The sequence below is a fragment of the Chionomys nivalis genome, chromosome 1, assembly GCF_950005125.1.
Source record: "Chionomys nivalis chromosome 1, mChiNiv1.1, whole genome shotgun sequence".
Lineage (NCBI taxonomy): Eukaryota > Metazoa > Chordata > Mammalia > Rodentia > Cricetidae > Chionomys > Chionomys nivalis.
In genome coordinates, this window is record NC_080086.1 from 163785789 (window position 1) to 163813583 (window position 27795).

At 47.0% G+C, this 27795-nt stretch overlaps 1 pseudogene; it reads right to left on the reverse strand.

The window, feature by feature from the left end:
• Positions 1-1210: 1210 nt before the first annotated feature.
• LOC130890112 (rRNA N6-adenosine-methyltransferase METTL5-like) lies at positions 1211-22658 on the reverse strand (annotated as a pseudogene).
• Positions 22659-27795: the final 5137 nt, after the last annotated feature.

The following is a 27795-nucleotide window of genomic DNA, read 5'->3' on the forward strand; positions in this document are numbered from 1 at the left end:
TTACAAGAGCAGCCAGTGCTCTTACCTGCTGAGCCGGCTCTCCAGTGTTTGTTTGTTTCAATGAAACAGAGGTAGAGATTTTATTTAAAGCTTTTTTTAGTATGAGTTTAAACACGAGGATTCAGAGAAAAACAGGTGCTCAGCAGAAAAGTGGGCACAACTGAGCTCAGAATGGGCTTCTAAGGACAAGTGGCTTGTTTTTATTTTGAGCTATAGTCCCACTAAGTTGCCAAGACTGGTCTTGAACTCACATTTTTCCTGACTCTGCCTGAATACCTGGGTTTTAAAAATAGTGTGTGTGTGTGTGTGTGTGTATGTGTGTGTGTGGCGGGGTGTAGTGTGTGTATTACTGTGTGTATGTCTATGCATCATGTGCATACCTGGGGAGGCCAGAAAGGACATTAGATCCCCTGGAACTGGAGTTACAGAGTTGCCGATGTGAGTGGGGAATTGAACCTAGGTTCTCTGGAAGAGAACCCCTCCCCCGCCCCGCTTTTGAGACAAGGTTTCTTTATGTGGCCTGACTGCTCCAGAACTTCCTCTGTAACCAGGCCAGCCTTGAACCCCAAAAGCTGCCAGCCCCTGTCTCACGAGAATGAATACACAGCCATGCGTGGCCTGAAGCAGTGCTCTAAGGCATGAACCCCCGTCCTTAAGTACAGTGAAACAGAGTTCTGTGCCCAGCTGACTCTGCCTGCAGCAGCAGCAGCTACTGCTGCTGCTCTGGGAGCTTGTTAGAAATGCAGAGCCCCCGGGACTGTGGCAGCCTAGAATCCCAGTACTTGGGAGATAGAAGCAGGAAGACCAGAAATTCAAGGCCTGCATGGGCTACATGGAGAGCTCAGACCAGCCTGGGCTACCTGAGACTCTGTCTCAGATGAAAAAGAAAGAAATCTCAGCACTAGGTCAGCTGGACCACAAGCTGCGTTTATGGTTTTTTGTTTTTTAGTAAGCATTGTTTTTATTCATCTTAGTTAGATTTTAAACTGCTTTTTGTCTTCAGAAGCTTTTAAAAAGAAAAGTGAGCCGGGTGGTGGTGGTGCACGCCTTTAATCCCAGCACTTGGGAGGCAGAGGGAGGCAGATCTCTGTGACTTCGAGGCCAGCCTGGTCTACAAGAGCTAGTTCCAGGACAGGCTCCAAAACTACAGAGAGACCCTATCTTGAAAAATCAAAAAACAAACAAAAAAAGAAAAAAAAAAAAAGAAAGAAAAGCGAATTAGGTCCACTTCAATGTCCACTGATTTCTTTTTATGAGAGTTGGATAATGCTGGCAGTTCATATCGAAGCTCTGCAATAATGTCTATCTTGACTTTCCATTCCGCAGCTTTCTTTTGAACGTGTTCTCTAGTTGAGGATTTGTGTAAAGAATTTGCTGCTGCTCTTGCCATTCCCAAAGCAGTCTTCAGAAAAGCCATATCTGTAGCTTTATTATTTTTGGTTCCAAAGGGAGGATTCATAATTACGGTATCAAATAATTTGGACATTCTGTTACATAATGAGCACACACCACACTGAATCATACCCACATTTGTTAACTCAAACTCTTCCACATTCTGAGTAAATATTTCCAGTGCGTCTTCGTCTATGTTAAACCCAACACAACCCTGCTCCTAACATCGCAGCCCCGATGCTAAGTACTCCAGAACCACATCCTAGATCTGCAACCACTTTATTTTCAATGTCATCATATGTATTATGGATTGTATACAGCATGCATGCTCGCGGAGATGGCCGCTCCAGGCAGTGGAGAGATGCAGGATTACATGAGGAAGCAACCGGAAGGTCCTCGCGGGCCCTCCCCACAGCGGGAAGCGCCAATGCGCACCCACGATCTGCATTTTAATAGTCAAAAATCTCCAGGGGAAGCCGGGCGGTGGTGGCGCACGCCTTTAATCCCAGCACTCGGGAGGCAGAGGCAGGCGGATCTCTGTGGGTTCGAGACCAGCCTGGTCTACAAGAGCTAGTTCCAGGACAGGCTCCAAAACCACAGAGAAACCCTGTCTCGAAAAACCAAAAAAAAAAAAAAAAAAAAAAAAAAAAAAAAAATCTCCAGGGGATCCTCAGTTGGTGACACCTTGACGTTTGAGATATGACCTTGGAGCGTCACCTACAACCTTTCTCTAGCCTGTGCCTACATCTGTGCCGTGACCCCTCTTAAAACCCAGGGACCACCAGAGAAACCCCCTCATCCTGGGGAGGAGGAACAAACTCAGAAGAGTGAGTGGGGGCTGGGGGAGAGACTCAGCACATGGTTCTAGAAGAAGACAGAATCAGGCCTATGATGGAGGCTCTACCCAGAGGGGCCCTTGACTAACGACTCACAGGATTCTTATAAGCCCAGGCTGGGGCTTAAAAACTGTTCATGAACCTGCTTAAGACTCGTCCCTTTTCCTCCAAGTCCCACTGGGGCATCTATAAGCAAGGCTGGGATGAGGAACAACGTCCCTTTCCAATCTTCTGTTCCGTGCACTCATCACTCCATGTTTATAGCATACAGCTCTCCCGGTGTTTTCATACCCTTGTAGATTCCTGCCAGTGAAGTTTTGGCTAACCCAGAGTTAACTCCATCGGCCCATCTGTTGCTTCAGCCCCTCTTCCAACTGGGCAAAGTAACATAGTCACAGATCCCAGGGGTTCAGATGGGGACATCATGTTTGTTAAGCGACCTAGCAGAAGTTAGATAATGGCCTCTTGTTTCTCTGTCTCTCTCCTTTGTTCTGATGGGTAGGGTTGTAGAGGGAGGAGCTTATAGCAAAGCAATTTTGTTGGAGGGGGGGTGTTCCAATATATGAAGAAACTGGATCCTAAGTGAGCGCCCCAGATGCAATTTTAGAAAACAAAATAGCTTTTACAGTGTGAAAAAACTGAACTTTCCAAGCATCAACCGTGGGAGCTGCCTGGATCATCACCTGCCTAGATTCCCTTGTCACTGCATTCAAGCTAAGCAGAACCATGTCTAAGTGTATTTCCAACGTGGCTTCTTAAAAATTGCAACGGTGGGGGGAAAAGATTGAAGAACTCAAAATATAGATGCCCAAATGTCGCCACTGCTACCACCAGAGAAGATGCTTCCTCCGTTTCGAGGCCCCAGGAAGCAGAGTGTGCTGGATTGACAGCCTTACTCCTCGCCTGTCTGTCACAGTCTCTGCTATTGTGGAATCCGGTTATTTGAGTCAGAGGAGGCAGAAAAGGACTCATCCCTATAATCCACAGTAACACAGGACCCAGGTTCCGAGTCCCACAGGTTACAAGAGAGCTGCTGTCCCAGCTTTCCCTTTTCGGTGCACTCTGAACACATGGACATGTCAAGGGTTCCTAAGAGTTAGCTGGGCTAGAAGTTGTAATCATACTGAGCTTAGCAGGCCACTATGAGAAAATTTAATCAAAGGGAAGATGCCAGATAGAATGAAGCTGACTTCGCAAAGTTGAAGCAGAGTCAAGAGCACACAGGGGCTTCAGAGGGGAGGGCCAGTGGTTGTGGTGACTGAGGGGGTGGCGCAGGAGGGTCAAGGAGGACCACCCCTTTCACCCCCTTCACAGTCCCTGAGTGGCAGTCATGACTGGTGAAACTGGAAAAGAAACACAAACCGGGCATAGTGGTGCCTACCTGTGATCCTAGCACCCAGTCATTGGAGACAGGAGATTGGTGTTTTAAGCCTGACCTCAGCCATGAAGCCGGATCCTGTTGCAAAAGCAAAAAAGGAGGAGGTAGTAGGCTGGGTGGCACATGTCACCCCAACACTGTAGGAGCACACAAATGAAGTAGTTCCACACTAGCTCAGAACTGAGTGTGGTAAAGGGCTCTTTATTTAGGGGGGACTCAGAGATCACAGTCCTCTACACGAAAGGGGAACAAAAACCAAATTTAGCAGCCAGGAGAGAGAGAGAGTGGACTTGTGAGCAAGCATCAGGCCACGCTCAACTCCAGTTCAGCATCTCAAAGGCCATTGGCTGAAGGAGTTCCCCAGCACAACACCTGGGAGAGAGGGGCAGGAGGATCAAGAATGCAAAGTTACTCTCAGATACACAAATTTTCGACCTGCATGGGCTACATAAGACTCTATCCCACAAAAGGGACCTGGAAGGATGTGGATACACAGGGGAAAATACCATGTGGCTATGACAGCAGAGGCCAAGACTGAGGGATGCTTCGTGAAGCCAAAGCCACTGACAACGAGCCAGTCCTCCAGAGCTCATCGACAGATGGACAGTTTCTCCCTCATACCCCACAGAAGCCAGCCTTGCAGATACCTTGACTTCAGGCTTGCGGAACTGAGAAAGTAAACTTATGTTGTTCTAATCCACCCAGTTGGTGCTAGCTGGGCGTGGTGGTCCTGCCGATCTAATATGGCCACCTCAGGTTTTACTAATGTATGAGTTCATTGTCTTATGTTCCAGTACATGGGAGTTGACTTTAATATTTTTAAAAATGGTAAATGTATGTTTTATACACATAGATCATTTGACAATAACAAAGCTTGCTCTTTGAGGCTAAATTCAGGTTGTGTACATTTGGCCATGGGATCAAGGTCACAGCAGGGAGGATGTTGTGATGGTTTAAGTAAAATGCTGCAGGTTCCCCAAGGGGCGCAGCAGCACAAACACTGCAAGTCCCTGAGTGGTGGCAGTGGGCAGCGAGCCATGAGACCATGCCTCAGGTCTCCAAGTAGAGGCAGGCAATGGGCAGCAGGTCAGAGACCAAGGCAGGCCACGAAGGCAGCTGGGTCCCAGGCAGGAAGCCTCTGTGTGGCAGGTGAGACACCAAGATGGCTAAGCACATCATACAGAGTGAAGTTAAATATTTATATAGTGGGTTATGTAAAGGAAGGGGAGAAGGGGGAAGAGTAGACATTTCCATACCATAAACACCAGACAGGAACAAATGTTGTAAGGAGGGCCCACTTGTTTGTCCAGGCCACCCAGAACCGAAATAGCCACACAGAAATTGTATTAATTAAATCACTGCTTGGCCCATTAGCTCTAACTTCTTATTGGCTAACTCTTACATCTTAATTTAACCCATTTCTATTAGTCTGTGTATCACCACGAGGTCGTGGCCTACCAGCAAAGTTCCAGCACGTCTATCTCTGGCGGCAGATCCATGGTATCTCTTGACTCTGCTCTTTCTCCCAGCATTCAGTTGCCTACCTAAGTTCTGCCCTATCAATAGGCCGAGGCAGTTTTTTATTCATTAATGGTATTCAAGCATTCAGAGGAAAATCCCACATCAAACAAAGAGACCAGCTACACCAGGATGTGACCAGCACCCAGCTTTGTCAGGTTTCCCCCTAAGACGACACTCACAAATAAACAGGAAGCAATCTTGAGAATCTGCTGCCCCAATTCCTTTAACCTGTTGGGCCTAACCTCCTTTTTTATCATAAAAAAGTGATGGGAATGTAATGGTCTGTCCTGTCCCTTTAAGAGGCAAGCCATGCTCACTCCTTCCCCATCCGGTGAGGCAAGCTGATCTTCAGAGTCTTTCCTTTTCTTTCTCTCTCTCTCTCCTTCTCTCTCTCTCCTTCTCTCTCTCTCTTTCTCTCTTGAAGAGGCAGCTTCTGCCTCTCCCTTCACCCCACTTCTCCCCTTCCCCCTCTCTGTTCTCTCTCTCTTTCTCTGCTCTTCCTCCTTTCCCCCTTCCCTTCCATAACTCACTAAATAAATATCCAGCTTCACTCTGCATGGCATGCCTATCCATCATGGACTTCACTGGCCCCATGGCTTCCTGCCTGGGACCCAGCTGCCTTTGTGGCCTGCCTTGGTCTCGGGACCCACTGCCCGCTGCCTGCTGCCGCTCAGTGACCTATGGCAGGGACCTATGGGCATGGTCTCATGGCCTACTGCCCGGTGCTGCCACTGAGGGATCTGCAGCACTTTTAACATTGGTTCCGTCGGACTCAGTAGGCCCTCCCACACCTCTCCCAGGGTTGGGATCTGGAACCGGGTATTTTTTTTCACAACAACCATGTGTTCCATCTGCCTGAGCACTGACCTCTACAGATGTCAACATGTAGGAATGTGGGTCATGTGTAAGCACTTTCCGAGGACACAGCTGTGATGGTAAATTTTGGTTGTTGGCAGGATTTAGAGTCACCTAAGAGATAAACCTCGGGTCATTTCTGCGAGGATATTTCCAGGTGGGGTTCATTAACCCAGCCATGCTATGGGGTGGGGTCCTAGAGGGAAGAAGTGAGGAAGCTAGTTGCATGTCTCTATTTGCGTCCCCCACTGCAGATGTGATATGCTCAGCTGTTTCAGACTCCTGCTGCCATGCCTTCCCCACTATGATGGGTTGCACCTTCCAGCTGTGAGTCACAATAAACCCTTCCTTGCTGTTGTCGGGCAGTGAGGAAAGTCACCAATGCAACTTCAAAGAGTGAAGCTCTTGGGCTCTTCTTCAAAGCAGGTGTTTTTAAGTTACTGTGGACCAGACATCATCCTGTGCAGTGGCCACGGACAATGAGACATGCTTCCTCCCCAGGCCCACAGGGAAGGTTCTGGATAGGGAGTTCACGTGAAGCCATCCATAGGTTGAGTTCTAAGAGCCCTACTGGCCCGCGTGGTGGAGACAGGAGCCCTACTGGTCTGTGTCATGGAGACATGGAAAGCACTGGCCTCTGTGTCTGAGAAGCCTGAAGGTGACCTTGTGTGGTTTGATGGGGAATTCTGTGGTAATGTGTTTTAGTTATCCTTTTTTTTTAAAAAAAAAATCCTTCACCACTAATTAGACTTTTCATTGATGAGACAGCTTGAGGGAGGATTTATTCTGGTTCGTGATGTCAGACCACAGTCCTGGACCCAATGGTGAGGGAGAACATCATAGCAGATAAGAAGCTGAGAAAGAACCAGGGACCTGGTCAAATGCACCCTTCCAGGGACCTTCCCCTCTCACAGCTAGGCCCTACCTATGAAAGTGGCCACTGCCTCCCCAAATAGAGCCACCAGCTGTGAAGAAGCATCCAGCAGATGAACTTCCCCAGCACCTGTCATGTTCAGACCCAAACAGTCGTGATGACTTGGAGCTTCCGGGAAGAAAGGTTGCCCAGAGCAGGTCTCTCAAGGAAGTGGTGAACCACAAAGTCAGCAGCAGGGACAAAACAAGTTCCACCCATCATGATGTCACATGGGGCTTCATCTTCCCACCCCCACCCCCTGCCTCCTTCCAAGCCCTGTTGGTGCACTGACCCCGGGACTGCTGCCTCCTCTCAGTCAGAAATGTCAGGGCAATGCAGAATTTCCAGATTGTTTATTTAGGTTTAGATTTATTTCATTCTATATGTACTTTATGCTCATGTTTGTCTGTATGTTGTGTGCACCCCGGAACTGGAGTTATGGACAGTGGTGAGCCACCACACGAGTGCTCGGGGTGCAAGCTGTATGTATCCTCTGGAAGAGCAAGTGTTCTTAATCACTGAGCCATCCCTGCAGCCCCTGTATATTTATTTATTTATTATTTATTATTTTACTCTGCTTAGTTCCCTGCTTTGTAGTTAGAGGTAGTAACAGTTATTTCCCAAACTTCTCAACTATAGATTTTACCTGAACTGGGAAATAAAAGTAAGCTGGGAATGGTAGCACACACCTGTACAATCCCAGCACTTGGAGGGACAGGCAGGAGGATCAGCAGTTCAGGTCATTCGGGACGACATGAGACACTGTGTCCAGAAACAGAAGTAACCCAGGTCTGGTGGCTCGGACCTGTAATTTCAGCACTCAGTAGACTGCGGCAGGAGGACCAAGAGTTCAAGACCTGCCCTCATGGGGGAGGTAAGACAGGAGGATCCTGGGACTCCCTGGTCAGCAAGCTTAGCCAGATCAGTGAGCTGGTCCCAAGGACAGACCCTGTCTGAAAAAACAAGGTGGTAACAAACCTAAACTTCCTGAGGAGCAGCATCCAAGGTGACCTCATGCTCGAAAGACATGAACACGTGCATCCACCCTTGCACCTACACACACGATAACATTCAAATCCACACACACACACATACACGCACACCAGAGTTGGAATAGCTCTGTGGTAGAGTACTTGCCTAGCATGCTGGAGAGACCCTAGATTCAATCCCTAAAACCTCAAAAAACAAATGAAGTAACTATTAAACATACTATAGAGTCACCCTAAACAGCTTGACATTGGTTCTGCTTATAAGAAAGAAATGCTGGTAGGCGGCTTAGTGATCCAGAGCTCTGGCCGCCATTCTAGAGGACCTGGGTTCTACCCCAGCACTCAGTTACAGTGGCTTCCAACCACCTGTAACTCTGGTTCCAGGGGATCCAGTGCCTACTTCTGGTTCTGCAAGAACTGTCACATGAAGTGCATAGACATACATGCAGACAAAACACACACATAGAACAAGAATAAAGGGCTGCAGAGATGGCTCAGAGGTTAAGATCACTGACTGCTCTTCCAGAGGTCCAGAGTTCAATTCCCAGCAACCACATGGTAGCTTACAACCATCTATAATGAGATTTGGTGCCCTGTTTTGGTTCGTGGGCATACATCCCAGAATACTATATACATAATAAATAATTTTTTTAAAAAAAGAACAAGAATAAAAATAAGGACATCTTAAAAAAAAAAAAAGGAGACAGTGAAATGCACTTTGGGAAGTGGGTAGAGATGCAAAGTTTCTCTCTCTCTCTCTCTCTCTCTCTCTCTCTCTCTCTCTCTCTCTCTCTCTCTCTCTCTCTCTCTCTCTCCTCAAGCTGTATTAAGTTCTTTTTAATGGAGAGCCTGGGAAAAGGATATAACTCCTTTAAAAGGTGGGCCGCCCGCAGCTGCAGCCAAGCTGTAAACTGGAAGGCGGCAGAAAGGTCAGTAGAGCGCCAGGTCCTGTGACCAGGGCTGACGATCCCCGGGAGGGTGTTTGGAATGGCTTCAGCGCTAACTGCTGAGGAAACCCGGGTTCGGAAAAATAACATCACGGGACCTTTTTATATGGCCCGCTGGTGTCGTGATGCACTGTGAGCATTCTAGCGTTTTCCCGGCTTTCTGCTCTCCGCACAGAAGAGGGAGGCTTGGAGGAGCGCTCAGATGCCTATGCGCACCAGGGCCTCTCTCGAGAAATGATAAACAGACAGTTAAGGAACTCTTCTGCTGCAGCCAGGAAACAAAGCAGCCTTTAAATGCTTCGCATGTAAGATGCCCTCATTTCCAAAGCGCCACAGCTGTGTATAATCCGAAAGATAGTTTTTTTTTTCTCTCTCCAAGGATTAAGCAGAGTTGGTTGGGTTTTTCTTGTTGTTGTTTCTTTTGTAATATTAGTCTGTAACGCCCATTCCTGGCCTGGTGTCAATCAATTAATTAATCAAGGCACTTTACCTTCCCTGTGCCTACCCCCAGCCCCAGTCTAGATGACACCACAGAATCCTCAACAGTATAGATCCCTGCTGTCTCCTGTGACCGCATCAGAACTGGCAGGCGGGCTGAGCCAGCTTGAGCATCTGGCTGGAGTAGCCAGAGTCAGCTCAGCTACTTAGGCTTCGGACCAATGCCCTGTCCGTGAAAGGAAGATAATAATAGCACTTATCTCATGGCACTGCTACAAGATTAAATCATTTACTGCACCTACAGCGCTCAGAAAATATTCAATCTTTTTTTTTTTTTTTCCTGAACTAGCTGGGTGTGACCTTGTAGACCAGCAATGAGGAAGCCGAAACAGGCTAATCACAAGTGTGAGAAAAGCCGGGACTACATATCCAAGACAGTGTCTTGCCACTGCCTCCCAAAGTGAAAGACCTTTACTATTTAACCCTGCAAGAAACCATGGGTTGAGATTTAGTAATGGTCAGGGCTGAGGGTTCAGCTCAGGTCCCTGGTTTAATCTCTAATGCTGAAAACCTAAACTGGGCATGGCTGGTAATCTCAGCTCTCAGGAGGTGGAGGCAGGAGGGTCAGAAGTTCAAGATCAAGCCAGAGGTGGTGGCACACATCTTTAATCCCAGCACTCGGGAGGCAGAGGCAGATGAATCTCTGTGAATTCGAGGCCAGCCTGATCTAAAGGAGTTAGTTCCAGGACAGGTACCAAAGCTACAGAAAAACCCTGTCTTAAAACAAAACAAAACAAAACAAAAAAAGAAGGCAGCTGGATCTCTGTAAATTGAAGGTCAGCCTGGTCTACTATTGAGTTCAGGGCCAGTATAATGAGATCCTGCCTCAAAAATAATTGAATAAGGAACTGGAGAGATGGCTCAGAGGTTAAGGACATTGACTGTTCTTCCAGAGGTCCTGAGTTCAATTCCCAGCACCCACAACCATCTATAATGAGATCTGATGCCCTCTTCTGGCCTGCAGGCTAACAGGCAGACAGAACACTGTATACATAATAAATACATAAATCTTTAAATAAATAAATAGAAAATGAAGAAAATGATGAAAGATATAATACAGAAATATTTCTGGACCTGAAAACAGGCATCTCTAAAAGTCCTCTAGTGTGCTTGCTAAACTGAATAAAAAGACCTTCGCCTTATTCTAACATTCCTAGGTCACAGGGACAAAGGAGAAGCAGAAGTATACAAAGAAACAGTCAGACTGGACTTTTAACTTAGAATTTAATACCCAGTCTAGCTGTCAATCAGTGCAGTGATAAAGCAAAGATTTTTCTCTTTTCAAAATATAGTGACTTGAAAAATGTCCTTCTACTGGACCGGCGAGAGGACTCAGTGGGGAAGAACACCTGTTGCTCTTGCAGAGGGCCTCGGTTTGATTCCCAGCACCAACATGGTGGCTCACAAGCATCTGTAACTCCAGTTTCAAGGGATCCCACAGACACGAACATGGTACATATAGATGCATGCAAGCCAGATATTCATACAGTAAAGTAAAATAAGTCTAAAATAAACCAAATATATCTGTGAATAGATAATTTTTAGGCTTGGAGATGGCTCAACAGGTTACGTCCCTAGCTGCCAAACCTGGGACCTGAGTTCTATCCAAACCTGGTGGAGGGAGCAAGCCCGTTCTCTGACCTCTCTAGCCTGCACAACCCCACACATATACATTTACATGTGTGCACAAAACAAAGATGTAATGATAATTAAAATAGTTTAAAAATAGATAATCCTTAAAAATGGTAAAATTATTACTTATAATAATTATATACATAATATAAAAAGAGCAAAGTTCATATGTAAGATGCTATAGTTTAAAGGAGATATCAGAGAGGCACAGATTTGTGTGAATAAAGGAATTTGAAAGTGAATTTGCAAATAAATGTGAAGGTAATTTTTTTCTTGAAGGGAGATGCAGAGACGACTATGGGTCGGTAGTTTACATGTCTATAAGAATGATTGAGTAAGGCCTGGTGGCACAGGCCTGGAATCCTAGCATTTGAGGTGTGAAGGCAGGAGAACTGTGAGTCCAAAATCGTCCTCAGCTATATAGTGAGTTCAAGGTCAGTCTGGGCTACATGAGCCCCTCTAAGAATCACTATTTTGCATTATTATCACTATCTACAACTTAGAATTGGTATGGAGTTTAAAGGTAATGAAAGCCACAGAGCTGGACCCCATGGAATCAGACTCAGGTAACTCAAAAGGCGTGCTATAAATAACTCAGAAATTTTCACTAATGAATAAAATATTCCAAGTTCACCCCCAAGCAACTTTTATTAGGACACCAAAGGGAGGGAGCAAATAAAAGAGAAGAAAAAGAAGAGATTTGGAATCCTCACAACAGAGTGTAGGGTCTCTGACACAGGAGACCAGAGAAGCCCTGGACTACAATCCTGAGATCGGCAAAAACTGTGCCCCTGAGCCTGGAGAAAGGAGGCCTCCTGAAGAGGGGTCCCAAAGGAAGATGTGGAACATCACCTAAAGACCTTCAGGAGAAATATTAAAGCTTTTAGAAATTGCTAACGATAGGTATAGAAAACAAGAATTTCAAAACAAGACCGTCAGTGGGATGGCTCAGAGGTATAGAGTTGCTGGCTGTTCTTCCAGAGTTCCTGGGTTCGATTCCCACATGGCAGCTCACAGCCATCTGTAGCTCGGGTTCCAGGGGATCGGATGCTCTGTTCTGCCTCCAGCTCCCAACATCACGCACATGGTGCACAGACATACATGCAGCCCAAACACCCATACACATAAAAAGGAAAGAAAAAGGCCATTGTTGGCTTCTGGAACACTGGAAGTTCACACGAGCATAGGACTATGTGAGCTCAACCATGAGTTCAAGATCGGCCTAGGCTGCATAATGAGCCCTGATCTAAAAATTGAAAGAAAAAGAACCTAGCGACTCCTCCAGTTGGTCCAGCCTTGCATAATACTAGTTTTCCTCTGAAGAGTGTGAGAAAACTTCACTGGGATGATGCTGGGGGTGGGGCTGATGGGTATCAAAGGATAAAATTACAGCAAATTTAAAGATCTTACTTGGCCCTTGTCCACGACTTTCGAGTGAGGCACCGCCTCGTTCCCCAAGGAGCCAAACTGAAGAAACTGGGTTTGCAGGCAGAGTGCAACAACAGACTGCTGCTTTTGTGTAAAGATTAAAGCAGAGGGATTCCCTATCCCTCTGAGACCAAGGGATTCCCTGTCCCAAGCTGAGACTGGCTTATTTGGGGCTTGAACTCCTGTCCCACTCTCCTGACTGCCGGGAAGGCACATGAACAACCTCCCTCAGCTACGTGTGGCTTCGGCATGGAGACTCCGTTTTGGTCTGGCCTTCTGTAAGGGGTTCAATCTAAACTAATTAGCTTATTTCCATTCAGCTGGGTATACATGGACACCCATCCATGTCGATGAATAATATTCAAAATAATAAAGCCAGCCATAGTAGTATGCACCTGTAATCCTAACACTCAAGAATCAGAGGCAGGAGGATCGTTGCAAGATGAAGGTCAGCCTGGTTTACACAGTGAGTTCTGGGTCAGCTTGGGCTTCATAGCCAGACTGTTTTAAACAACCATGCGTGAATAAATAAAAAATAAACAAACATGATAAATCTTAACTGGCTAAAAGAAGCATAGTATTGAGAAAATAGGAACATAGTTATTGCTGGCTGCCCCAGGGAATAGGTCCTGGCAGTAAATTCAGGGAAGACCTGTTTTTCGCTAAATTTATGTATAAGCCAGGCATGGAGTACGCCTCTATTCAACAAAACTTCCTTCTCTCTTTCCTCCTCCTTTTTGATTTTTGGGACGGTCTTTATGTGCAGCCCTCATTGGTCATGTTCCTTGAGCCATAAGTGTAAGGATTGTGTTGAAAATACAGTGTTGGGTTCCCCGCAGTCTGTTGTTCTCTACACTTTGGATAGCTGGGGGTCTCTGCAATGGTCTCCACTGCTGCCAAAAGAGCCTTCTGTGACAAAGAGTGAGAGCTATACTCATTGGTGGGCGTACGGATAAGTGTTTAGAATGCAGTTAGAAAGAGTACCAATTTAGAAGTAGGTTTCCTCTTGGGTCCATGACCTCTTTAGCTATGAGTGAGGGTAACAGCCGCAGGATGAATTCCCTCCTATTGAGTGGACCTTAAGTCCAATTCGGCAGCTGTTGGTTACTGCCAACCTATAAGTGCCACTAGTGTGCCCTTGGAGATACCTTGCTGGGCTGGTCATTGTGGTCCATAGACTTTACAGCTGGTTAGGGCTATTGATTGCTTTTCTCCTTTGGTGGTTTGCACAGCACTTTCTAAGACTCTGAGAGCTAGTCTCGAGGAAAGAGGCTTACAGGGCCATTCTAACTCGATTCCTCCAAGTCTCTACATGAATTTTTAAAATGCGATCCTAGCTATGAGTGGATGGATACCTTGATGGATAGATTTAAAGGCCAGAACAGACCCAAATATATGCAGGAATTTAGTTTATAATCTGTGGCAGACACTTGGAATCTTGCTGTTTAGTTAAAGGGCCTTGGGCTTCTGGCTAGACCTGGCCTGTTTACCACAGCCTAACCTAAAACAAGATGCAGACTGAACAGTATTAGAATGTGAAAATTAAAACCAGAAACAGTGTTAGCAAAATGTGGGGTATTAAAAAAAGACAACAACAACTACAGCTTTCCTCCCAAATGCAGCATTGGGGATTAAAGTTTCCAGTGCTTGAACTGGGGGAACACACTGAGGCCACAGTAAACCCCACATGAATAGTGGATTTGATACTTAAGGCAATCCTGGAGGAACCACATTTAGACGTGGTCACTCTTTCCGATGAAGTTGGAGTGGGGCCCAGGTGCATAAACTAGACTCCCTGCCCCCAAATATGAAAGGCTTGAACAGATAGTTTCTTTCTCAGAAGCAATGTAGATTTGGCTTCATCAGGGACCTAGGTTCCCACCTCTCTGCTCTGCCGGCCTCAGTCTCACAGAAACATCCTTCCTAGTCCACGACAGTTTCCAGAGGCGCCGCCATCACCTCTCTAAAAAGGAACAGGAGAGGACGAGAGGGTGCCTGCTTTCTTCAGTGTGATTTCCTGCTCGTCCCTCGGTTTCTGCTTGCGTTCTCAATGTACCAAGCCACACCTAACTGCAAGGGAAGTTGAGAAATGGAATCTTACAGCTGGCAGCATTGCCATCTTCAGTAAAATCAGGGGTCTGGGTGATGAAAATGTCCCGAGAATAGTGGGGTGTTTGCACACAGCCTTGCGAAAGGACTAAATGCTAACGAGCGCTCTTAATTGGCTAAGGTGAATCTCGCACTGTGAATTTTGCCACAGATGGAAACATTACAGTGCAGGGTGTCAGTCCTAGCATTCGGAAGAGAGAAGCAGGTGGATCTCTGTGAGTTTGAGTCCAGCCTGGTCTACTTAGTGAGTTCTAAGCTAGCCAAGGCGACCTAGCGAGACCCTGCTTCAAAACAAACAAAACAAAACAGTCAGTGGGTGTGGGGTATGACTCAGAAGGCAGAGCACTTGCCTAGCATCTACAGAGCCCTGGGCTCTGTCCCCAGCACCACATAGGCTTGGTGTGGTGACTAATGCCTTATCCCTGCACTCAGGAGGTAGAGGCAGGAGGATCACTAGAAGTTCAGTTATCCCTGGTTTCATAACAAATAAAGGCCAGCTTGGGATAAATGAGACCCAGATTCAAACAACAGCAACCAAGTTAGAGATCTGTCAAAAAGAAATAGACTGGAAGTGAATACCAGAGTGGGCACCCAGTAGGTTTATTGTACCCAATTCTTTGGTGTTTTGGGGGTGGGGGTGGTTTGTTTCTTTGTTTTGAGACAGAGTCACGTGTTGTCTAGGATAGACTTAAGTCACGTAGCCACTGGGGACCTTGAACTGATCCTTCTGCCTGAATCTCCTTGGCACTGAAATTAGAGGTGTGGACGCTATACGCAACTGCCTGCCAATGTTTCCTTTAAAAAAATTTTATATTGCAGGTGTTTATTGTTTATTCGTTTATGTTGGTAAAGGGAGTTGGTGTAGCCATTGTTAATCCCATCAGAGAATAAGATCACTGCCACAATCTTGAGCCAAACTTGAAGCTTTAATTAATTTTAATTAATTAATTAAATACTGGCCAGGAGGATGGGCTCTGGCCAGGACCATCCTGGGGTTCCCAGGGAACGGCCTGAGTCCACTTGCCCAGTTGCACCGGGTCTCTGGGCTTCGTGTCATGCAGACAATGGAGTGTCATCTGGGCCGCTCACCTTGTAGTCTGGCCCTGGCCAACACATAGCTGTCCTAACTGCTCCCTGCTCTTCATTTGCAATACTGGGATCGAACCTAGATCTACATTCCCTGCCCATGACATTTCTTTAAATTAGAATTTAACTGTCCCTGTGGGGAGGCACACCTGTATTTGTGACTGGAGGGTCATGGAATTACTGGAGCAACCTTAGTTGCCAGTGGGTTTTAGAAACAACAGGTACGTAGACTCTTAGGCAGCAAGGGATTCCAAAACTGTGCAGCCTGAGTGGCTTGAACTACACAAACTTAATTATCACAGTTCTTTAAAACAAAATCAAAACAAAAAACCAAAACCCAAAAAACAACCCAAGGGCTGGGTTCCAGGCATGTGCCACCACACCTAGGCTCTTCCATGGCTCTGAAGCCTTGGAAGCCCAGGTCACTGTGGCAGCTACTTTTGTCCCCTTTCCTTCTGGCTTGCACTCAGCTACCTCTTTGCCATGGCTTCATATGGTGTCAGTGGTGGGAAGTGGAACAGATAGCTCTCTGCTGACTTGTCCATGGCTCTCTACCCCATGGCCTCACTTAGCTTTGGTTTCCTCATTTATTATTTATATATTTATTTTGATATATAATTGTTTACCTACATGCCAGGCACCCTGGGAGGTCAGAAGAGGTCATCAGATCCCCTGGAACTGGAGTTACTTATGGTTGTGAGACCCACTATGTAGGTGCTGGGAACTGAACTCGGGTTCTCTGCAAGAGCAGGAAACACTCTTAACACCACTGAGCCATCTCTTCAGACCCTAATTTTAAAAATGTGTTTATTTGTGCTGGGTCGTGGTGGCACACACCTTTAATCCCAGCTACACAAAGAAGTCCTCTCTCAAAAACAAACATAACAACGCCAAAACCCAACACCAATGTGTGTGTCTGTGTGTGTCTGTGTGTGTGTGTGCACACATGTGAGTCAAGTACTGTAGGAGGCCAGGAGAGGGTGTGAGATCCCGGGAAACTGGAGTTTCAGACCCGGGTGAGCTACCCAGAGTGGGTTCTGGAAAACCTGAACTCAGGTCCTCTGCAAGAGGTGCAAGCATTTTAACTGCTAAGCCATCTCTCCAGTCTCTTAGGCTTTTGGTTTTTACCTTCTAGGACCTGTTTCCAAATACAGCCACATTGAGGATTGGGGCCAGGGAGAGGCACTGTTCCGTCTACGCGTGGTCAGGGTATAATCACGAGTTAACCATGCAGAAGTTGAAATGAGCTTTGTCACTACCCCCACCGGTTTTGCCGGGCAACCAGGAAGTGTCGTTAGTCTCCTCTCATTTCATGGCCAGTCCCCCTATTGATTTCCTGAGCTAGTCAGGCTGGGCCAGGTGTTTGTTTGAACTTGATCTGACAGCCCTTTGTAACCCACAGCCCATGCCTCTGAAAACACCGCGGGAGGCTTGAAGCAGGTGGCTGCTTCTCCCTGCACCACCTCTGCCAAATGTCACTTAGGAAAGGGGGAGGGGGGGTGAGAATGCAGAGACCCGGATTGTAGGGGCAGAGGGTGGGACTACAAGTGGCTTGGTCATCTCTCCTTCCTCACTTGTCCCAGAGGACTGAGCCCCCGTTCTCGTCTCTCTACCCTCAGGAGCAGGGCAGGGAACGTCTGGGAGGGAGAGGAGAGAGGGTTAAGCCCGTCCTGGTCCTTCAGTGTGATGAAACCGAAGCGGGGAGTCCGCCAAGAACAGGTCAGGCTCAAAACAGGAAAGGCAGAGATAAATGGACACTTCTTTGTCGGTTTCACATGGATCTCTGGGGGAAAGTGCTGGAACTGATCTCATTCCGATTTTTCCCCCCAAACCTTGTTGAAGAGGAAACGCACAGCGAGCCCTGCAGGGTTGCCAGAGTCTAATCTCTTCCAGGTGCCCAGATGCTAGGGAAAAGGGGAAGCGGAGGCGCTGCCGAAGTTGCTGGCAGCCACCGGAAGAGGGCCCTGGAAGGGGCAGGAGTCACGTGGAGCCTAAAAGGCAGCCCGCTGCGCTGCAGGACTCCAAGCTCCAGCAAAGCAGCCCCTGTGCTGGGAGCCGGGCGACTGCCAACCACCTGGGAAGCCCTACTTGGGGACCTGCACACAGAAGCCTGCTTTCCTGCGTCCCAAGTGTTAACGGGATTCTTTTTAGAACGACTCATGGTCCCTCTGAATACAGTGTGTGGTTCTGTGGGTACTGCCTGTCCTGGAACTAGCTTTTGTAGACCAGGCTAGCCTCTAATTTAGAAAGATCCACCTGCCTCTGCCACCCAAGTGCTGGGATTAAAGGCGTGCAGGCGTGTGCCACCACCGCCTGGCCTGGCTTTGAATTTTTAATCCTTCACCCTCCACCTCCTGAGGCATGCTGGGATTGGAATCCACAGTCTCAGGCAAGCACTCTGCCTACCAAGATGCATCCCTCGCTTTATTTTTATTTTATTTCATTTTATTTCTTGAGATAAAGTCTCGTATATCCCCATCTGGTCTTGAACTTACTTGTAGCCAAGGCTGGTCTTGAACTTCTGATCCTCCTGTCTCCACCTGCCAATTGCTGGGATTATAGGCCTGTGCTACCATGCCTGGCTCTACCCATTCCCTTTGGTCCGTTCTGTTTTTGTTTTTGTTCTTTTTAAGCAGAGTCTCACTCTGTGGCCTAGGTTGGCCTTGAACTAGAAGTCATCTTGCCTCCTTCTCTCAGATTGCTGGGATTACAGGTGTCCACCACAGAACTGCCTTCTGTTATTTTGAGACAGCCTCTTGCTTTGTAGCCCAAGTTGGTTTGGAACCCTATGTGTAGGACGTTGGCCTTAAACTTAACAGCAATCCTCCTGCTTCTGCCTCCAGAATGCCACTTCTAGTTTGGTGTGTGAATTGTTGACCCTCCTTGGCCTCTAGAAGCCCTTCCCTCTCTTGCCTGCTGGGCTGGAATTTGGGGTGACCCCAGGAAGCTGCATCTTCCATCTCATTTGTCCTCTCCTTAACCTTTCCAATAAACCTGCGCACGAAGCCCCCATTCTGCCCCACTCTGGCAGGTGTCTGGGAGAAAAACAGAGAGATCCCCTAGAGGACTAACTCAGAATGCCAGGAGGGTCTCGGCCTCTGCTGGGGCCTCCCCTTTATAGGAAGCAGCTCTGCCTAGCACTTCCTTCCATGGATCCTGATGCCGTTGAGCTCTGCCACCTTGATCTCCCCTTGGCATCCTACATGGTTCTGCTCTTTGCTTTCAGCGTCACAGCCGTAGATACAGAAATGCTCTCCAAATTTACTTTCTTGGCCGCAGGACCCCAAGGCCCTGTCTTTACTGATGGAGCATTAAATGAGAAGATTCTGTAGGACACAGGAAGTCTTCTGAGGATGAGGACTGGCTTCGTCTTGATGTATGTATTTGCTGCCCTATGCTGTCGTCTTATGGAGGGGTGAACTTTCAGAAGTTTAAATGACTGGGAGGGACCCAGTGAAAGAGATGACTCAGGCAAGCATTGTTAATGAGTACCAAAGCTGCTGGGGGAAAAGGAGCTGAGAGGAAGGACATTTACATGGTGCCAAAATTCCATCCAAGTTGAATTTCGGAAATTTCCCTGAGTGGAAAATTCCATCCGGGGGGGGGAGTGACTTTATAAAATAAATATCTGTGATGAGGTGACCAACTTAGCATCATCTGTAAAGGGACTCCAAGACATTATTGTCTCTTTGACATCACTGAGTGTGAAGCATTTTTGCCTCAAGTGGTTAAGCTTAATCTGACTGAGACTTAATTTCTCAACCAAGACCTGTAAGTAAACCCCATGGCTTCTGTATTGTTAGGGTTCTGCAGACAAGAGAACCAGTAAAATGTATGTCCCCAAAGAAGTTGGCTGGATAGAACCAGCTCACACTGTTACAGATGCTGAGGAGTCCCAAGTCCTACCTCCAGCTCTCTCAGTAGCTGAGGACAGTCTTGGACCCCTAATCCTCGTGCAGGGATTACAGGCACGTACAGCCACACCTAACTTCAACACTTTAATGTATTTGGACATTTTCATAACAACAAATGTTGGGAAGTGGGGCTGGAGAGATGGCTCAGAGGTTAAGAGCATTGACTACTCTTCCAAAGGTCCTGAGTTCAATTCCCAGCAGCCACATGGTGGCTCACACCCATCTGTAATGGGGTCTGGTGCCCTCTTCTGGCCTGCAGGCATACACACAGACAGAATATTGTATACATAATAAATAAATAAATATTAAAAAAAATGTTGGGAAGTTATGAAAGATTCAGTGGACCTTTGGCACTCTGAGTGAGTTCATGAGTGGATATAGATCCTGGAGGAGAATAATGTCAGGTCTGGGAACAACCAACCAACCAACCAACAAACAAACAAACGTCTTTTATTTTAAGAGGCTCAAGGACGCCGGGCGGTGGTGGCGCACGCCTTTAATCCCAGCACGTGGGAGGCAGAGGCAGGCGGATCTCTGTGAGTTCGAGACCAGCCTGGTCTACAAGAGCAAGTTCCAGGACAGGCTCCAAAATCACAGAGAAACCCTGTCTCGAAAAACCAAAAAAAAAAAAAAAAAAGAGGCTCAAGGAATACACACACTGGCCTGGGATTCACTATGTAGACCAGGCTGGCCTTGAACTCACAGAGATCAACGTGCCTTTTTCCCAAGTGCCGGGATGAAAGGTGTGCACCACTATGCCTGGCTTATTTTCATTATTTTTAATTATGTATATTTGCGTGTTTATGGGTTTGTATGTGTGAGCGCAGGTACCTGAAGAGTTGGATTCCTGGGAGCAGGAGTTACAGATGTTTTCATTGTAGCCACCTGATGTGGGTTCTGGGAACCAAACTCAGGTCCTCTAGAAGAGCAATGAATGCTGCTATGGCTAAACCATCTCTCCAGCTCACACCATTTAAACCATTTACTTATGTGTTTCATGGCATTATTCTGTGCATACCCAGGGCTGTGCCCTTCATTTTTCCTTGAACTAAAACCCTAAGTTGAGCATCTTCAATAATGTATTATAAAATTGAGCATGGTCAGAGATGTACCTGCCTGCAAAGAGCTTATGTAATAAGCCTGTCTCATCTCTTCTTGGTCATGCCTGTGCTGGCTTGATCCTCACCAGGAACTGAACCCCTTAGGTTCGGTTACGCATGAGAAGACACAAGAAGATGGCCACCTACGACGGCAAGGGGAGGCTTCGGAAGAAGGCAGTCTTTTGACCTGTGACCTTAGAGTTCCAGACTCCAGCATTGTGAGAAGACATGTTTCTGGTACAGAAGCCACGTGCTTTGGGCTGCTTCTCATATAAAAGACTTACTTCACCATCGTCCACACCGAGTACGCGAGACTCGGCTCTACCATGGAAGAAGGGTCTAGAGGTGGCCGAGTTCAAACTCTTCTGTTTTACTGCGGTGAGGAAGAAACCAACTGGCCGCAGGAGGACACCGTACACCTTGGAGAGAGTGGGATGTGGAGACAGATGTGACCAGGAACCCTGGGCTACACCCATCCCAGAATAGAATCAGCCCCGTGCTATTAATCAAGCTATATTTTATAGCGAAACTACAAAGCAGAACAATAAAGTTATTGCAGTTATTCACCCTGTGAGATACAAATAGATGTATCCTATGAGGCCAAATCAAGGACTACACTATTCTAGCCACAAGGTGAGTGCTGAGAGACATGGAGTCTTCTAAGATGGAGCTGGTAAAGCTGGCTAGAGGGAGCACGAACACGTCTTGTTCTTGCACTTAGGAGCCATGAGACACATCACAAGGATAATTTACACAGCTTCTCTGGGTCATGTTTCCCTCACCTGAAAAATGGGCAGAATACTACCTATCTCAGCAGAGTTCTTAGAAGACTTGGGACAGAAAGCTCTGGGTGTCGTGCTGACGTCTGGTGCTGTGAAGGGCAGGGGACACTGACTGTGAGCGGAGGTAGCAGGAGGAGGGCAGATAGACACCAAAGACGAGTCCCCACTCCAGAATGTGGAGTACTCGATCTAAAAACAAGGAAATAGAATGTCTTCGAATGTAAAAACCATAAGCCGTGAGAGCCTTGATATATTTGATTGTGTAAAGTATGCAAATTCTGCAGGGTGAAGGTCGCTATGAACAAAGTTAAAGACTAATCCTGGACAAGCGCTCTCGGTTTCTACCCTGAGCCTGTTGAATGAGGCGCTAATGTTGGCCTCGCTGAACTGGTCTCTACATTCTCCTTGTCCCTTTACTCTGAAGCTCAAACAAAGCCATCTGCTTGTTTATTGAGGACAGGATCTGGCTGGGTCACTCTCCCTGACCTGGAATTTGCCATGTGGCCTCACACATGCAGTCCCCTGGCCTTACCCTGCTCAGTACTGACATGTCAGACATGTGCTGCCGTGCCCAGCCCAGGACGTCCTCAGGCACATATGGGCACCAAAGTCGAACTCAGTGATTTGCCGTCCTTGGTCTGCCGTGACAGAGGTTCATAAATTGGGTGGTTTAAAACGTCACACTCAAGGATCCTTTATTTTTTATTTTTTTGGTTTTTAGAGACAGGGTTTCTCTGGGTTTTGGAGCCTGTCCTGGAACTAGCTCTTGTAGACCAGGCTGGTCTCGAACTCAAAGAGATCCACCTGCCTCTGCCTCCCAAGTGCTGGGATTAAAGGCATGCGCCACCACCGCCCGGCAAGGATCCTTTATTTATTTAGAAACAGGACCTCACAGAATAGCCATGGCTGACCTGGAATTTGCTGGGTAGACGGCTAGACCACAGTGGTCTCTGTGAACTCACATAGATTAGCCTGCTTCTGCCTCCAGAGGACTGAGATTAGAGGCATGGGAGGATGAGAAGCTGGGAGCGGAGGCTCGAGAGCCCTTGAAGGCCCCATGAGAGCCTTTTCTTGTCTTTTTTAGTTTTATGTGGCCCTGGGTTCTCGGCTATGACAACATAATGCCAACCTCATCTCTCCACGTGGTCTCTGCATCATTGCGTCTGTGTTCTCTCCTCGTAAGGACATGTAGACTTAGGGCCTGCCTCTAGCCTAGGTTACTTCATCTGAAGAGCAGCGACTAATCATAGCTGCAAAGATCTTCTTTTCAAAGCCCATCCCATTCTAAAGTTCTGGGTGAGTGTAGATTTAGTGGATACTTCCCACCCACTCCGTGAACCTTCATCACAGTGGTAGGCAACTCCATCTAACTAACAAACAACATATTGAGAGAAACCCCTAATCCCTGTATCTGTGAAAAAAAATTTTAAGATGTACTTGTTTTTACATGTATGATTATTTTGTTTGCAAGATTGTTTGTGTACCGTGTACCTGTCTGGTGCCTAAGGAGGCCAAAAGAGGGCAATGGGTCTCCTGAAACTGGAATTATAGATGGGTTATGTGAGTGTCAGGAAACAAACCTGGGTCCTCTGCAAGAGCAACAAGTGTTCTAACCACTGAGCCATTTCCCTAGCCCCACAGTTCCTATATCCATCAGCAGAATGCTCAGTCATAGCCCGGCTTGGATTAGATCATGTGCCCATCTCTGTATTACTGTGTTAGGTGGAAGGATGTTTGGTTCCAATGAAGGCGCAAAATGGAGATTTGAGCTCCAGATATTCCGACCAGGAGAAGGGTAAACAGGTATTCGTATGCAAAAGCAAAAAAACAAAACAAAAACCCACCACTCACTAGAATGCTGGTTTTCCCTCTATCATCAGTGAGTCCTTGGGAGGAAATCACTCCTTTTGTCATAACTGCATTCCAAAGCCTTGGAAAGCGGCAGACCCTCAAATAAATGTTTGCTAAGTTGGTTTTGAATTTTAACATAATTCAGTCTCTGGGGGCTTTAGCCAGTGTCACTCTGGAACCCAGCATCTGAACTGGGGTGATCCCTGTCCAGGAAGACATTGCCTTCTTCTGTTGTGGTAGGTAGACCAGATGGAGCATCCATCTGTTGTGTAACCATTCATTCTTTCTTCTTCTTCTCCCCCTCCTCTTCTTCTCTGCTCCTCCTCCTCTTCTTCCTCCTCCTCCTCTTCTTCTTTCTTTTATAATTAGACAAACCATTGTGCTTGCTGTTTTCTAAACCAACCCAACACAGTTACAAAGAATGGGAAGGGTCTTAGCATAACAGTCATGCGTCAGGGCTCATCAGGGAGAAAGCTGATAGTATGAGGCTTTGCTACATGGACACAGCATGGTATACTCCTGAAGTTCCCCCACGATACTGAGTGTGTACCCATGTCTGCCTACTGTGTGGTGACGGTTCTCATGCAGATGACCATAGGTAACTATTACTTCTCCATCTTCTACATTGCTATTCTCCATCTTCTATTATTCTACATCTCTATCCATGGATTTGAGTATGATCATAAAAAAAATCCTGCTTATTGCTCCCTGCATAATCTTTTTAGTACAGGAAGAAGGGTCCATTCTCTGAACAGGTGTTCTCCTCTTAGCAGCCAGCAGTAGCCTGGATAGCTGAACCTGGGGAAACACTATCGCAGGCAGCCCCATGAGAACACGGCTCTCTGGCTCTGCCTTCTCAAAGGCTGCTGGAAGATCACAACTTATCCATTCTTACAAACATCTGTGAAAGAGAGCCAAGAACGAAGGGTTTGGCTCGTGTTGGCATCAGGGTACAACGGGAGAGAAACACAAGCGGTAGGTGCACCTGAGTCACAAACCCAGACCTTCCCTTGTCCTAATATGTACATACGTCTTGCCTCAAGGTTTGAGTGTCGTTGTCCTCGCGTACCCTGAGCTCTGGTGGGGAATGTAGTATGCTGGGCTGAGACACGTGCCAGGCTGAGACACGTGCCATCCAGTGGTTTAGCCGACAGTCTGGTGCCTTAATCACCCACAGAGGGGCCTTGTTTTCTAAGTTTCCAAAAGATTCCCTGCCTAGAGGGTGAAATCAGCAAGCCCTTAAGGTGCAAGGAGCTAGACTTGGGAACTGTGCTGTGGAATTGAATTTGCTGACCTAGACGTAGTTTGGAGCCCACAAACCTCACACCACAGCAAGGCCCTTTCTTGTGCTGGGCACAGTGTTGCAATAACTAGGTTCTCAGAAAAGGTCTGAAGAAATCAGAGGCGTGGATGACAGCCCCAAGACCACAGGCCCCTGGGACCTTCCTGTTTCTTCCACGGGGGAGGGTTTGGGAGGGAGTGCCCTGTGTGGGCACTGGTGTTTCCTCAGAGGGAACAAGGCTGGGGCTTGAGTTTGAACTGTGTGTGCCCAGTCCACATACTCTGGTCAGAACATTATTTTTAGTGAGAAGGTAGAACCAACCACAGAGGCCCAAAGTAGTTTGGGAAATTGGGCTTAAAATTGTGTGAATTGTGGGGCTGAGGAGATGGCTTAGTGGTTAAGAATATTTATTGCTCTTTTTCCCCTTCAATTTATCTATTTTATGTGTATGAATATTTTGCTTGCACATATGTATGTGAACCATGTGTGCCTGGTGCCCGAGATCAGAACAGAACATCGAAGACGGGAATTATGGGTGGTTATAAACCACCAAATGAGTGCTGGTAATCAAACCTGGTTCTTCTGCAGGAGCAGAACTGCCGTAAACTCCAAGCCATCTCTCTAGCCTCTGAACTTGCCGCTCTCTCAGAGGACCTGAGCTCTGTTTCCAGGACCCACACAAACGGCCTGTAACCCAGCTCCAGGGGCTCTGACCCCTCTCTCCTTGCTTCCGTGGGCATCTGCACTACATGCACACCCCCACATACACATAATCAAAAAGGAAAAGAATAAAGGAGATAAAAGGGGGAGCCTGGGGTGTTGCTCACTTGGTGGAGTGCTTGCCTAGCATAACAAGGTCCCGGGTTCCATCCCCAGCACTGACTAAAGTGGGTAATGGTGGCACTCGGGAGGCGGAGGTAGGAGAATCGGATAGTCATTGGACCCTGTCTTAATTTAAAAAATAAGGGAGCACCAGAAATCTTAAGAAACAAAGCCCAGTATAAATATGCTCAGAGAGATAAAAGCAGATTGCAGAGTCCGCAGAGACGAAGAGTAGGATGGTCACGGGCGGAGCTCGGCAGAAGCAGAGCAGATGCTAAAACCAAATTTGGATAGCAAGGGAAGAGGCAGGAACAGATGGAGGGGAGCGAAACTGTGCTGGAGGCTGAGGAGGCTTTGGCCAGCCCCGTAGGGTGTACTGGAGGAGGCATGGACCCAAAGCGGAGCCCAGTGGATCACAGGTGGCCACGTGTATTTATCCCTGGGCTGGGCAGTTGTTGGGCTCTCCATGGATGGGTGTGTCCTGAAGTAAGGCAGCAGCCCTCAACTGAGATAAGCAGTGTGGAAGGGAGAGTGGAATCAGCATGTTCTCCTTCCCTGAACGTGAACTTGGATCTCCACGGCTATCGCTTCTTTAGTGAGGAGTCGAGGAAGTCTTGGAAGGTTGAGCTGATACGGTAGAAACTGAGCAAGTGACTGGAGAGTAAAGGGGAGAGAAGCACAGGGCAGTGGGGAGATCAGAACAGAGGGGAAATGGGATGGAGTGGAGCAAGCCTGTAATTCTAGCTTTCTGGGGCTGGAGGCAGTGGGGTCAGGAGTTCAAAGCCAGCTTCAACTCTAGGAAGTTACAGGCCAGCCTGGGGCTGTGTAAGATATTGTTTCAAAAAGCAAACACCAGAGGCTGGAGAGGTGGCTTAGAGGTTAAGAGCACTGGCTATTGTTCTTCAAAAGTCATGAGTTCAATTCCCAGCGAGCACATAGTGGCTCACAACCATCTGTAATGAGATCTAGTGCTCTCTTCTGGCCTGCAGGCACACACACAGGCATACATGTAGCATACATGCAAGCAGAACACTATATATATATATATATATATATATATATATATATATATATATGTGTGTGTGTGTGTGTGTGTGTGTGTGTATAATCTTTTGAAAAAAGCAAAAACCAAACAAAACACAAAATGAAGAAAAATGATAAATTTAGAGGTTTTTCAAACGGCAATTGAGCAAATAGAGTTCCATTAAGAGAGAATAGGAGGGGCTGGAGAGACCCTCAGCTCTCAGCTCTTAAGAGTGCATACTGCCTTTGTAGAGGACCTGAGTTCAATTCTCAGGTCCCACACTGAACTGCTGATAACAGCCTAAAACTTCAGCTCCAGGTTCCTGGGAACCTGATACACAATTCTGGCTTCCATGGGCATGTACACACACACACACACACACACACACACACACACTATTGAAAGAGAATAGAATACAAGTATGGCAACTCAGACCTGTAATCTCAACACCCAGGAGGCTGAAGGATCAAGATCACATGAATTGGCTGCCTTCCTGGGCAATGAAGTGAGACACTATCCTGGAGATAGAGATAGAAACAGAGATAGAGATAGAGAGAGAGGGAGAGAGAGAGGGAGGGAGGGAGAGAGAGAGAGAGAGAGAGAGAGAGAGAGAGAGAGAGAATCATATTGCAGAGAATAATAATTCAAGAAGATGTTTTTTTAGAGGAAGGCTATGTATTTTTAGAGCAAAGGGTTTAAGTGTCTTAAGGCACAGAATTGTGTAACAATGAGTAATGGGCTGACAGAGGAGCAGGAACTGGAATGACTTTATTTTAACTGTAGCCCTGGGAGCTAGAATATAATGCCAGACCGATGCTTTGGGACTGGTGAGATGGCTCAGAGGGGTGAAGGTGCTTGCCACCAAAGCTGAGTTCAGTCCCTAGGACCTACACATGGGTTGTCTTCTGACTTCCACACATGCTACGTGGCACACATGCATACATACCCCACCCCATCCCTGAATGAATAACTTCAGAGTTCTTTGTGGGAGAGAGATTTTTTTTAAACATGTGTGTGTGTGTGTATGTATTGAGATAAGTTCTCACTATATCGCCCTAGCTGGCCTGGAATTTGTTATGCATGTCAGTCATGCCTCTAACTCAGAGATCACTAGATTTTGCCTCTGAGAGCTGGCTTTAAAATCATGTACTACTACACATAGCTTATTAATTTTATTTTATGTGTATGTGCGTGTGTACTTGAGTGTATATATGTGCCTCACGTTCATGTAGGTGTCCACAGAGACCAGAAGAGGGTTTTGGATCCCCTAGAACTGGAGTACAGGTGGTTGTGAGGCTCCTAATTTGGGTGTTGGGTTCCAAACTTTAGTCTTCTGAAGAACAACAAGAATTCTTAACAGCTGAGCCATCTTTCCAGTCTCCTCCAACCCAGGCGAGATCTTATGTAGCCCAGGCTGGTCTCAAACTGCTGGATAG